Here is a 12,531-nt window from a genome sequence, read left to right as displayed (position 1 = left end):
AGGAAGATAAGCCGTGCAGCAGCATTAAGGATAGACTGGAGAGAAGAGAGATGAGATTTGGGGAGGCCAGATAGGAGAAGGTTACAGCAGCCAATCTTGAGATGACCAGTGAGTGTATTAAGGTCTTAGTGGCATCCTGTGTGAAAGGGTCTGATCCTGGAAATATTTTTAAGATGGAAATGACAGGACTGTGAGAGGTTCTGGATATGTGGTTTAAAGGAGAGGGAGGAGTCCAGGATAACTCCAAGAATTAATAATCCATAGGACTGTACATTATATTTAATAGTGAAATAATAGATATTTTTCGCTGATTAGAAACAAGTTTTATGCTATAAAGCATTTATTGAGTGATTTACTGTACTTACCTGATTTGAGTACCTATATGTAAAAATTTTTTTCTTTTTGTAGGAGTAGATACTATTTTATATCACTCCTTTTAATAATTTTTTCATTAAAAGTTATATTTTAGGACATAACAATTTTTGCATATATCTCATTATAAGATTATCATTGTATTATTCACCATAAATCAATATAATACTGCCCCCAAACCAGGTTTTTGTTCTGTATTGCGCAAGGAACATGTCCATTAAGGTGTCAACCTTAATAATCGGAATTTAATTGCTTTTTTAATTTTGAGTATTAGAATTTCAATAGGTTTTGTGAAATTTCAGATCATGTCTAAGAAGCCTTAATGTGACATTTGAAACCATAAGGTTTTTTTTGTCTATGGAATATATATATATATATATATATATATATATATATATATTAGGGATGAGCGGTTCGAATTTCTGAGATCCGAACCCCCCCAAGCTCTCCTGATCCGGGAACCGAATCCGGCTCGGGTTTTCCCGCCTGGCTCGGATCTGAAATCGAGGCAAAACGTCATCATCCCGCTGTCGGATCTCGCGGGTTTTGGATTCTATAAAAGGTCCCCGCGTCGGCGCTATTTTTCACTCCGGCTGTGGACAGTGAAGAGGGAGGGTGGGAGTTAGGGCTGGCTGGGCTGTGTTGTGCTGCTTTTGTCCATAGGGGCTGACTGGGCTGTGTTGAGCTGCTGTTGTCCATAGGGGCTGGCTGGGTTGTGTTGTGCTGCTGTCATAGGGGCTGGCTGGGCTGTGTTGTGCAGTCAGTTGTCCACTCCAAAGTCTATCTTCTGGCTGGGCTGTGTTGCGCAGTGTCCCATAAAGGCTGTAGTCCTAAAGGGGTGCTGTAGTGTTGTCCAGGGGGTGATCTGTCCATCAGGGGTGCTCCCCAAAAGTGCAAAAAAAACAATTATTTTTTTCTGTGTTTGTGAATTGTGTGCACAGTAGCCGCCAAGCATGCGCCTGTGTCATAAATCAAGGGCCAACTGGCTCGTCTGTTAAAGTCTGGTGTAACCCCCAAAGTGCACTCCAAAAAAAATAAAAATAAAATTTTTGTGAATTGTGTGCGCTGTAGCCCCACGTGCATCAACAAAGTAGCACCAAGTGTGCACCTGTGTCATAAATCAAGGGTCGGCTGGCTCATCCATTAAAGGGTGCTGTAACCCCCCAAAGTGCTCTATCCAAATCCAGACAACAACTGTCTTGCCATATGTACCATATGTAAAGGTGAAATAAGTAGGGGTAGGTACATTAACCACCTAGGAACTTCCTCCCTTATACGTCACCAGCAGCGCATTCCTAAAAAGTTACTGTCAAGTTCAGAAACTTTGGCTAAGACCATAAGCAGTCCAGGGACACCTAAATCCCATTGTCCTGTTGTATCCAAGCACCTGCAAACCACACCGTCAACTCCCTCCTCATCAATTTTCTCCTTAGTCAGGATCGGAAGTAGTCCTGCAGGCCATGTCACTGTATGACTGACTCTCCTATCCGGGAGTCCTTGGAGGATCCTGCATTGCTATGCCTACTGCTGCCTACTGCTGCCGCTGCTGCTGCTGCTGGGAGTCATTCATCATCCCAGAGAGTAAGTAGGAACACCACTACTTTTACTAAACAATTGACCCTCCAACAGTCCTTAGCGAGGAGGATGAAGTACGACAGCAGTCATTCTGAAGCAAAACAGATAACTCTTGACTGCTATGTTGGTGTTAGACGTGCATCCGGTATCTGCCATTAGTGCAGTGGGATTTAGACAATTGATGGAGGTTCTGTGTCCCCGGTACCAAATCCCATCTAGATTCCACTTCACTAGGCAGGCAATACCAAGAATGTACAGAGACTTCAGAAAATGTGTCCTCGGTGTCCTAAAAAATGCGGTTGTACCCAATATCCACTTAACCACGGACATGTGGACAAGTGGAACAGGACAGACTAGGGACTATATGACTGTGACAGCCCACTGGGTAGATGTATCACCTTATGCAGCAACAACAGCAGCGTCGCCAGTAGCAGCAGCTCAGAAATGCCAGCTTGTCCTAAGGCAGGCTATGCTGTCTATCACCGGTTTCAGTAAGAGGCACACCGCCAACAACCTCTTAGAGAAACTGAGGGAAATCATCGCATAGTGGCTTACCCCACTTAGACTCTCCTGGGGATTTGTGATATCTGACAATGCCACCAATATTGTGTTGGCATTACATCTGGGCAAATTCCAGCACGTCCCATGTTTTGCTCACAGAATAGATTTGGTGGTGCAGAATTTTCTGAAAAATGACAAGGGCGTGCAGGAGACGCTTTGGGTGGGCCGAAAAATTTCTGGCCACTTTCACCATTCAGCGACTGCGTGCCGAAGACTGGAGCGCCAGCAAACACTCTTGAACCTGCCCCGCCATCACCTGAAGCAAGAGGTTGTGACATGGTGGAACTCAACCCTATTTATGTTTCAGAGGATGGAGGAGCAGCAAAAGGCCATTCAAGCCTATACATCCACCTATGACATAGGCAAAGGAGGGGGTATGCACCTGACTCAAGTGCAGTGGAGAATGATTTCCGTGTTGTGCAAGGTTCTCCAGCTCTTCGAGCTTGCCACACGTGAAGTCAGTTCCGACACTGCCAGCTTGAGTCAGGTCATTCCCCTCATCAGGCTTTTGCAGAAGCAGCTGGAGAAAGTGAAAGAGGAGCTAAGATGGAGCGATTCCGCTCGGCATGTGGGACTTGTGGATGAAGCCCTTCATTCGCTTTGCCAGGATTCCAGGGTGGTCAATCTGTTGAAATCAGACCACTACATTTTGGCCACCGTGCTTGATCCTAGGTTTAAAGCCTATATGGTGTCTCTCTTTCCGTCCAATACAAGCCTGCAGAGGCGCAAAGACCTGTTTGTAAAAACACTGTCAGCTGAAGCGGAGCGTGACACGTCAACAGCTCCTTCTTCATTTTCTCCCGCAACTGGGGCTGCCAGGAAACAACTTAGGTATCCTAAGCAATCCGCTGGCAGTGATGCAGGGCATTCAGGACCAAGTTTGGACATCTGGTCTGGACTGAAGGACACGGCAACAATTTCTGACATATCTACTGTCACTGCATATGATACTGTCACCATTGACAGAATGTTGGAGGATTACATCGATGACAGCATCCAAGTAGGCATATCAGACAGTCTGTACCTGTACTGGCAGGAAAAAGAGGCAATTTGGAGGCCCCTGTGAAAAACTGGCTCTATTTTACCTAAGTTGCCCCCCCTCCCTCCAGTGTGTACTCCGAAAGAGTGTTTAGTGCAGCCGGGAACCTTGTCAGCGAAAGGCGTCGGAGGTTACTTCAACAAAATGTGGAGAAGATGATGTTCATCAAAATGAATTATCAATTCTTCCAGGGAGACCAGCCTCCAGAACGTACAGAGGGACCTGTGGTGGTGGATTCCAGCTGGGATGAATTAATATTCTGTTAGGATGAGGATGTACACAACAGTGAAGAGGGGGAGGAATCGGTGGATGAGGAGGATGAGGACGACATCTTGCCTCCGTAGAGCCAGATTGTGCAGGGACAGATCAATAGCTAGCTTGTTTTGTGTGGGCCTAAACGAACCAAGCATTTCAGCCACAGTCGTGTGGCAGACCCTGGCGCTGAAATGATTGGTTTGCGGGATAGGTGTCCACATTCAGGTGCATGGAGTTTTAGTATATATGGGTGCATGGGCATATCTACCATAGGTGCAAGGGGCAGTGGCAAATGTAGGATTTCTAGAGGGGGGTTTCCAAATGCTTGATTTTAGAGCGAGTGTGTCCAAGAGGACAGAATTAGTACTTATCCAGCTTTAATATGCGTCAAATGTGTAATGTGTGTCATAATTCCAGCATATATAGGATCACAGTAAGTCATTTGATGCAGCAGTATGGCCATCCTGCCTGAGCTGAATGTTTTTATTTTAGATGTGAGCACCATTCCAGAGCATTGGAGCAAGTCCGGGAGCCTGAAGGAGCAGCAGAAGAAACTAGCACTTCCCTGGACCTATATGTACATATCGGGCTCTATAGCAGTGCATCCCTAACTGTGGATGTTTTCCAGATCTCCTAGTTGGTGCATAGGTTATTTATTGCTGGCTGATACATGTTAAAAGATCCACAGGTGGTGCTAATTATTTCATTTGTGATACTGAGAAGAACATGTAGCACTAAAATTCTATTATATTACTATTTCTACTGTGGTCATGGTATGTGCTGGGAGGGGGGTTTCCAGGCAGACGGAAACCCCCCCTGCGTTTGCCTATGAGGGGTGCAGCTGCTATGGGGCCCAGAGCTGGGGGGGCATCTTCCTTGTCAAAGTCAAATGTGTTATATACATTTTCACCATTGGGTGGTACATAGGGGCCCTTACAAACTGTTGTTATGCAGCCTTCAAATACCTAGTTACACCCCTGCATGGGTGGATTCTCACAACCAAACAGAAAACAGCCTTGGATGTGTCAAACTCAGAATCAGGCCCATAGAGTACAAAAGGTCACCTGCACAATGCATTTTGGGTCCGATTCAGCAACTGCGATTACGCACGCAATCAGGCAGTTGTTGCATACTGTGCATGCGTATGCATTGCAGTGCGTGCGCATGAAGCAACCACTGCGACCGGGACTGTGATCACAAACACTATGCAGACCCATTGCAGAATGATTGACTGGAAGTACCGTTTGGGGGAGGTGATGGGGGCATGGTCGGCGAATAGCAGGAGTGGCAGTGCATTTGAATGCCGTTAGAGGGCCGTGCAGAAATTATCCACTGCGATGGCATACGCAGCCTGAGCTCTCACTACATACCAGAAGGTTAGCAATTTCTTAGTTATATCTGACCTTGTGCAAGTGTGCGTGAGGCTGCAATGTTACCAATGGTTTTGCAGTCTTGCTAAGCATTATGTATGTTTGTAAGGTAAGGTATGAGTCCTTATACTGTGCTGCGTATGGCATAGCAATCGCAGAGTAGCATATGATCGCAGTGAGACTGAGTATGTAATCGCTATTGCAATTGCAGTTGCGATCCGTACTGAATCAGGCCCTTAGTGAGAGAGTGGAGCAGTGCTGAAAGTGAGCAGCAGAGATCCTGGCTATAGTCAGTGCTAGGACCCTGCTAAGCAAATCGGGGTGCCAAGGGCTGGGACTTCTACCCACAAATTATTTTTGGTAAGGAAATTACTTAAAAATATATTTTTTAAAAGTCTGAATCCACTTTGAACATTTCCCTATGAATTAATACTTAGGTGTCTACTACTATTACTACTACTACTACTACTACTACTACTACTACTACAATAAGGCGCTTTGTTACTATTTGTATTAATCACTGCAAGCAAGTAATTTATTTTATTTATAGCCAGTCCTTTTTTTCTTATTCAGATGAAAAAATAATCCTGATCTAGGTAAGAATATCAAAATATACTCAACCCACCCAGACTTATTTGTAAGTCCTTCTAGGTTATCCTGGAGCTCTACATCCTCCTGCCAGGGGACACCAGAGTGTCAACAGGTTCTGAATGTCAATAGCCAGAATTTAACATGTTGACACCAACATGATGATATATGTGTGTTTTTTTATCACTAGCATAAGTCTACACCTTACCCTTACCCCTAAACCTAGCCCTAACCCTAAACCTAACCCTGGGCCTGATTCTGATGTGGACTTATTTAGCAGCAATAATTCTAACATATACAAAAGCAGCAGAAGGCGTCTTTAGTACAAAGATGCCTCCTGCATGCTTCAGTGATTCGCAGCTGCATCCGAGGATGCAGCAATCGAATAACTTGCGTGAATATGGTGTTTCCACGCTGCTGGGGCCAGGAAGTCTGCATCGGAAGACACAGACCCTGGCCATGGTACTCCCACAAAACAGATGCTATACACCCACATTTTTCGAAACAGACTCAGTTGCCGCATCCTCTCCACACCCAGTGTGAGGGGGCACTGTGAGCGACGATCACACAGGATCTGCTCTGTACATGCGCAAAACGGGTCCTGCGCAGATGCCCCACCTTCGGATTTCTATGTAAACCATTGGGTTTGCGTACAAATCTGAATCAGGCTCCATAATCCTAGAACTAACCCTACCCCTAAAAATCATATGTCATCATTTTAGGGTCAACATGTTAAATGTTGACATTCTGAATTTGTTAACATTTTAACCATGTCAACCTTAATGCATGTCTACATATTAATTGTCAACCTAATGACCGTGTCGACATTCTGAATGTCAACATTTAGAACCTATCGACATTATATATGACGACCTTCTGAATATTGACTGGATACCTTGCCGGGAATAGTTGCTGTTTAGAGAAGTAGGGATGAACATTGGAAGCTGATGGGTGACAACCATTCATGTTCCCAGCTTGAAGGAAATGTTTTGTGATAGTTTCCAACATAGCATACCTATTTTCGCTGGTCCTTATCTTCAATTCCGCTGTGGTCACCTGGATGTGGTGTCAGCAGCACATAAACTTGGCGCATGCGCGTGAAATGACCATCAATGGTTTCCTTGTGTTGGCATGTTGCGAAGGTGAAATTGCTGCCACTATTCAATTCCAATCTTGCGATGGACTTTCCTATAGCAAAATGGGTGTTGTCGATCAGAAAGTGGGCATGATTGAGTGGGGTTTGTGTGAATCGAGGACATATATTCCTGATTACATTTTGGATAAATGTTGGAAGCATGCTTATTTCTATACAGTACTTGCCTTTTGTTACATTATGCAAAGAAAAAGTTCCAAGTTATGCTTATACTGTATCATGGCCTGATCAATAGCCACAAAGCTGCTGTTTTCATGTCACAAATGTTAAAAGCTCTACATTGCACTGCAATCTGTGTTCTCATTGTAAATTACCATTTTAATTTAGTTAAGTAAACCTTATCTGAAACAGCTCTCTGCGTAGTTTATAAGCTTTCCTGTTACTGACAACAGGCACTCGGTACATTAGCAGCACACATTATAGTAACAGCTGAGTTTTGGCTGCTATTAACTTACTGAGGTACAGTATGAGAGTGGGTTGTCAAAGTTTCATGATAATGTGTACATAAATGACATAGAACAAAATTCCCTTTTTAACAAGGTTTATTCAGCTGTCAGTTAAGTCCCAATCGCCATGGAGTGTTCGCACACACGCGCTGCAATGCATATGCATGCGCAAAATGCCACATCAGCCGATTGTGTGCGTAATCGCAGTTGCGATCGCTGCTGAATCAGGTCGAGATATCCTATAAAATTGAAAATACTATGAAATTTACAACCACAAGGTGGCAGCATATACACAGTAAATTGTGAAAATAGAAGAATGATTTCTATCTCTTGAAAAATTGATATGCATTAGGCCTCAGCTACCCTGAGATGAACCTAAAACCAACTTGTGACATAGGGGCTGACGCAGAGTGATAATAATGCCATTCTGTATAGCATAAATAACATAAAATCACTTGGTACATGCCTAGAAAACAGGCCCACGCATGTTTATTTAGAGTTGCACGATTCTGACTCTGGGCAAGACACATATACATCTGTAAAAATTGGATTCTTTGCAGGTGGTCGAGAGCAGATACAATATGAGGATGGTCATCAGCACTAGCAAATCACTTGTGATTGACTGATTGCCAATGCACCCCGTTGGATCCCTCCCCTCTGCTGCCCATTTGCACATGTGTTTTCAGTTGCATTGCACCTGTGTAAAACAGCTAGATAGATCATGTAAGTTCAAATCCCCAGAGACTGACCCATCAAAGTGCCTTACCTTACTGCACTAAGCTAGTCAGGGGCGCCAAAGGCAGTGATGTGCCATGCTGCTCAGTGATGTGCCATGCTGCTCAGTTGCTCCGCCTGCCCGCCATTGCATTCATATACCCGACAGCTGGCCTGTTAATTTGGTTGGGAGAGGACGTTCGTGTGCCCATTCCTGGTAGCTTAGAGGATCCTGTCACCTAAATTCTGCAGCACCAGGCAAACTCGCGGACATCAGGTAATTATCCCATCTCATCCACTTGCTATCACCCTAATCTGTACATTGACACTCTGTGTATCCCCTCAGTGTTTGTTAAGGAAATCGTGTTTGTTAGGATGTTACAGGTGGGGGAAATGAGAGGAATATGGAATTGATGGGAATAACAATACACGGGAGATGGGGACAGATAAGTATTGGATGTTAAAACACTATTGCAAACAGCTTTAGGGTCCTACAGTATTTATCAAAGTACTGTATATTTGTGGTATATCCCCCAATAACGCCCATTTTTTGGGGGTACCTGCAAATATCATGTACCCCCAGGATGCATATAGGAGATATCTAATGTGATCCCCGTTTTTTGAGTGCAGAAACAGCCCACATGGGTTTTTATGGGGACTGCTTCAAAGGCAAATTTACCAATTCCAGAACTTGCGGCGTTATCCATTGTAGCCTATAGACTACATTCCAAATCCAACAGATCCCTCTCCCTGGAAATGGCCTCTTGTGCATGTGTGGTCAGAGGACCGTGTATGCGCAGTAGCGCTGCCAGCACCCGAAGAAGAAAGGTTATAACATTAGCGATCACTTCACTTCTAACACATTACATGGACAGACTCCAATTAGCTCCACTATCCCTGCATGTCATTTTGTTTTTACTTTTGGGAGAAATTATAATTATTGGGTCTAGCACTCAATACTTAATAAATAAATATGTCCCTTAACGTGCTTGAAACTGAAAGTGGTAAACACACTATTACATTCATAACTAGGACAGCTTTTTACATATTGCAGCATTTCCCAGGATGAAGGGAAGGACAGATGCATAGGACAATCACACCAGGAGAGAATGATCTCAGGAGAGACTGCTTTATATGGTGCTAGTGGCTTGTGGAAGAGATTTACTGTATGTATGTCTATTGTTGATGGTCATTTTTAAGAGAGGGCTGTATATGAATTGTACGCTTTCCTGAAGATAGGGATAAGAAAGATCAATGGGGTTATATACATAGTAAATGTTGCTGTTCAGGAATAATGTTACTCTGATGTTTCTGAAACTTCGGCAACCTCCCTGGGCCTCCACTGAGGCTGTGCCTCCTTCATATACACAGTGCTTACAGTAGTCACAGAGGATACCTGCTGATTGCCTTGTAGATAATGTAGCACAATCAATAGACCAGGAAATAGGTAATTTATGGCCCTCCAGTTTATTTGGTCCTAATCTCCCTGAACAGAACCTCCAACCCTAGCGTTTTCTCAAATCCGCCTGTACACTACAGCCTAGGCTGATACGCTCTGGTCCCTAGCGGGTGGCGCCGGAGGAGGGAGTTATTGCTCCCCGGCTCAGGCCAATGAGATGCTCATACATCTCATCGGTAGTGCTTCCTGCTTCACCTCGGTAAAGAGGCGAAGCAGGAAGCGTTATAGCAGCACATTAAGTGTCACTATAATACATCTACCCCTCTGTATGCTGTTACATTACTCCATATAGCAGTAAATACAATACTGTGCAGCATATTAATATAAGGACTTCCAATAAAAAGTTATAATCAAACACCAGGGACCTGTGTTGTTTGACTAACTATTGGGGACACTATCCAAAACTCGAAAAACACAATTGCTCATTTAAAGCAAAAGGAGCTACTGTATTAAAATTAAATATCCAACGAGCCTCTAGTTGTAACAGTTGTTTGCTCCATCTCCTCGTACTAAACTAGGCACCTGATCAATTAATTTGTATCTTAAAGTAGCAAGTGAATGTCTTCCACTGAAAAAATGTTTGGCAATGGCCGTTCAACCTCTCTCCCCTCCAATGCAAGCCTGATAGAGGAGCGATGCTGGGCAGCCTGTTATCTAAATCTGCAGATCGTTAATGACAAATTTACTAGTAGATGTTAAAACATGCTTGATGGGTATCTTCCTACAAGAATGCGGATGTGTTACAAAATTGCCTATGTCTAGATACCGACATGTTGTGCACCGTGCGCACCTATAGCACCAAGGTGATTTACTTAAAAAATACTGGGGCGGCCCTATGTACAATCTGTAATATAGTATATGGATTGGGTCTTATAGGGCGCACAAAAGTTGTTCTCTACCAAACAGGTGGTGGTGTGTGTATATAATAAGTAGTTATCACATAAATTAATAAAATAGTACATTTTAATATATTCCTGATAAAATATAATAAATAATTAAATTAAATGTTCACACTGATAAACAAATATTCATAAAAACACAATTGTATGTGCACTGAAAATGCGAACGGCAACAATATGGCAAATAAATGTTACATATGTAGCAATGTATCCAATAGTGGATAGTTTCAGTATGGAACAAATGTAATATTAATTGCAAACCGCAGAGTTTATTTTGATACTCAATAGAAAATCTGGAGTGCCTGGAAAGTTGATTACAAGTTGGTAAATAGTTCTTTTATGTAGACAGGTAGTGTTTCAATGGTTTGAAATTCTCACAGCCAAATGGTTACTTTTTTATGTTAAATCAAATAAAACAAAAATGCAGTTTTAAGGAAGTACCTCTTGTTGTTAAAAGTCCCATGTGGTTTCAGGTTTTATTAAAATAGATTAAAGGTTACCAAGTGGGAAAAAAGGGGGAGTTTAGGAAAAAAAGAGTGGGAACAGAATAAAGGGGTTTGAAAACTAAAAATAAAAAAATAAAAAATAAAAAATAATGAAAATTAATAAAAATGCAAAATCCGTTACGTAACAAAATAATGTCCTGTGGGTGCGCGCACCTCCTACCTTGCTCCATTTCTACTTATCCAGCGGACATAACTGATATTTTCAATAATCAGATGTGGACCAGATCGTCTCACTGTTGCTGCAGTTGATTCTCATGCTGCGTCTCCCGTGCTGGTAAGTTCCTGCATTCGGCGAATGACGTCCGTATCCAAAGTGCAGGCAGTCTGTACGGCAGGGGACTGATGTCAGCAGCTGAGCAGCAGAGGCAGTTCGGACCGGCAGAGCTCTTGCCTTAGGGCTGTTCTCTCTGCTTCTGTAGTGCTTCGTATGATCTCCAGTTCAGGGGTGAAGTGGAGGCAAATACTTAGTAAGTCTGTGGTGGGTGTGACCAACGCGTTTCTCCCGGTCGGGCTTCATCAGAGACAGTGATTCATGCTGTGGGTTTCCTATCATTCATATAAATGGTAGCTTTAATTGGATCCAGCTGATAATCATTGGCTCCTAATTGAAAGAGCCAGGTCTTCATATTGCAGTAGTTCCTAGAAATGAGTGTGTTTTATAAGTTTCTGCTTAGATATGAAAATCCCCAATATTGGATTTGTCAGAAAAAAGAAAATAAAGAGTGTATATGCTTGGCATATAACCAATCACATAAGTGTAAAAATAATGATGGAGAGAAATATGGGCTTAAATGTTTTGAAAGATCTCTTGTCCTTATATTAATTTTGTCAAAGAAGATTATTTTGAATAAAAAGAGAGAGTGCCCTTATAGGTTGTTGGAAATGTTTGGAGTAATGCTAGTGATTAAATACATAGGGTATATATAAAAAATAATAATCTTCCATGTAAAGGCTTTTAAGTTTTAATCATTGTACTATTGGGCACTGTAAAGGTAGATCCCTAGCCTAGATCTTTTGCCTATGGGAGAGGTTCTTATTTAATCTTAAGGATTGTTGCTTGTTGTATTGCTTTGTCCAAAGTTACATGTTGGTTGTCCAAGTTCTGAACTTGGGATCCCAGGTGGCATTTCTGAGGGACAGGGTTGCAGGTCCATACAAGTCTTCTCCAGATGGCGGAGAGATGTTGTTCCTTACAGTACCTGTATTTCGTGGGAGGTCTCCCATCCCAGTACTACCCAGGCCCAACCCTCCTTTGTTTCCAAGTTCTGATGGTAATAATTGGGCGTATCAAGGGTGGTATGACTGTAAAAATCTCTCCATCCGTTGCAAGTAAAATGAACCCAGTCACCCCTAACCCCCCGCATGCCAATCAGAAGCCCTCATTCAAAAAATTGGAAAGCTCAAAGTCTATATTATGGCCATTAGGTGTTAAAGTTTTCATTTAAAAAATCCATTTGCTTTCTTCTCTTGACATGGATTTGATATAGTTACCTCCTCTCCAGGATGGTTTAACTAGAGAGATAGCTTGAAAAGAGAGTAGGGAGGAATCTTTATTGTGATACTGATTGAAATGCTCAGACAGCCATTTGGCTGT

The 12,531-nt window shown here is 42.9% G+C and overlaps 1 pseudogene; it reads right to left on the bottom strand.

Annotated features, from left to right (window-relative positions):
* Positions 1 to 12,124: 12,124 nt before the first annotated feature.
* Positions 12,125 to 12,247, bottom strand: LOC148517827 (5S ribosomal RNA; annotated as a pseudogene).
* Between the last annotated feature and the right edge of the window lie 284 nt (positions 12,248 to 12,531).

This window comes from Taudactylus pleione, unplaced genomic scaffold (genome assembly GCF_031769625.1).
Source record: "Taudactylus pleione unplaced genomic scaffold, aTauple2 ptg000208l, whole genome shotgun sequence".
Taxonomy (NCBI): domain Eukaryota; kingdom Metazoa; phylum Chordata; class Amphibia; order Anura; family Myobatrachidae; genus Taudactylus; species Taudactylus pleione.
Note: the sequence above shows the minus strand (reverse complement) of the source record. Positions and strands in the feature narration are given on the sequence as shown.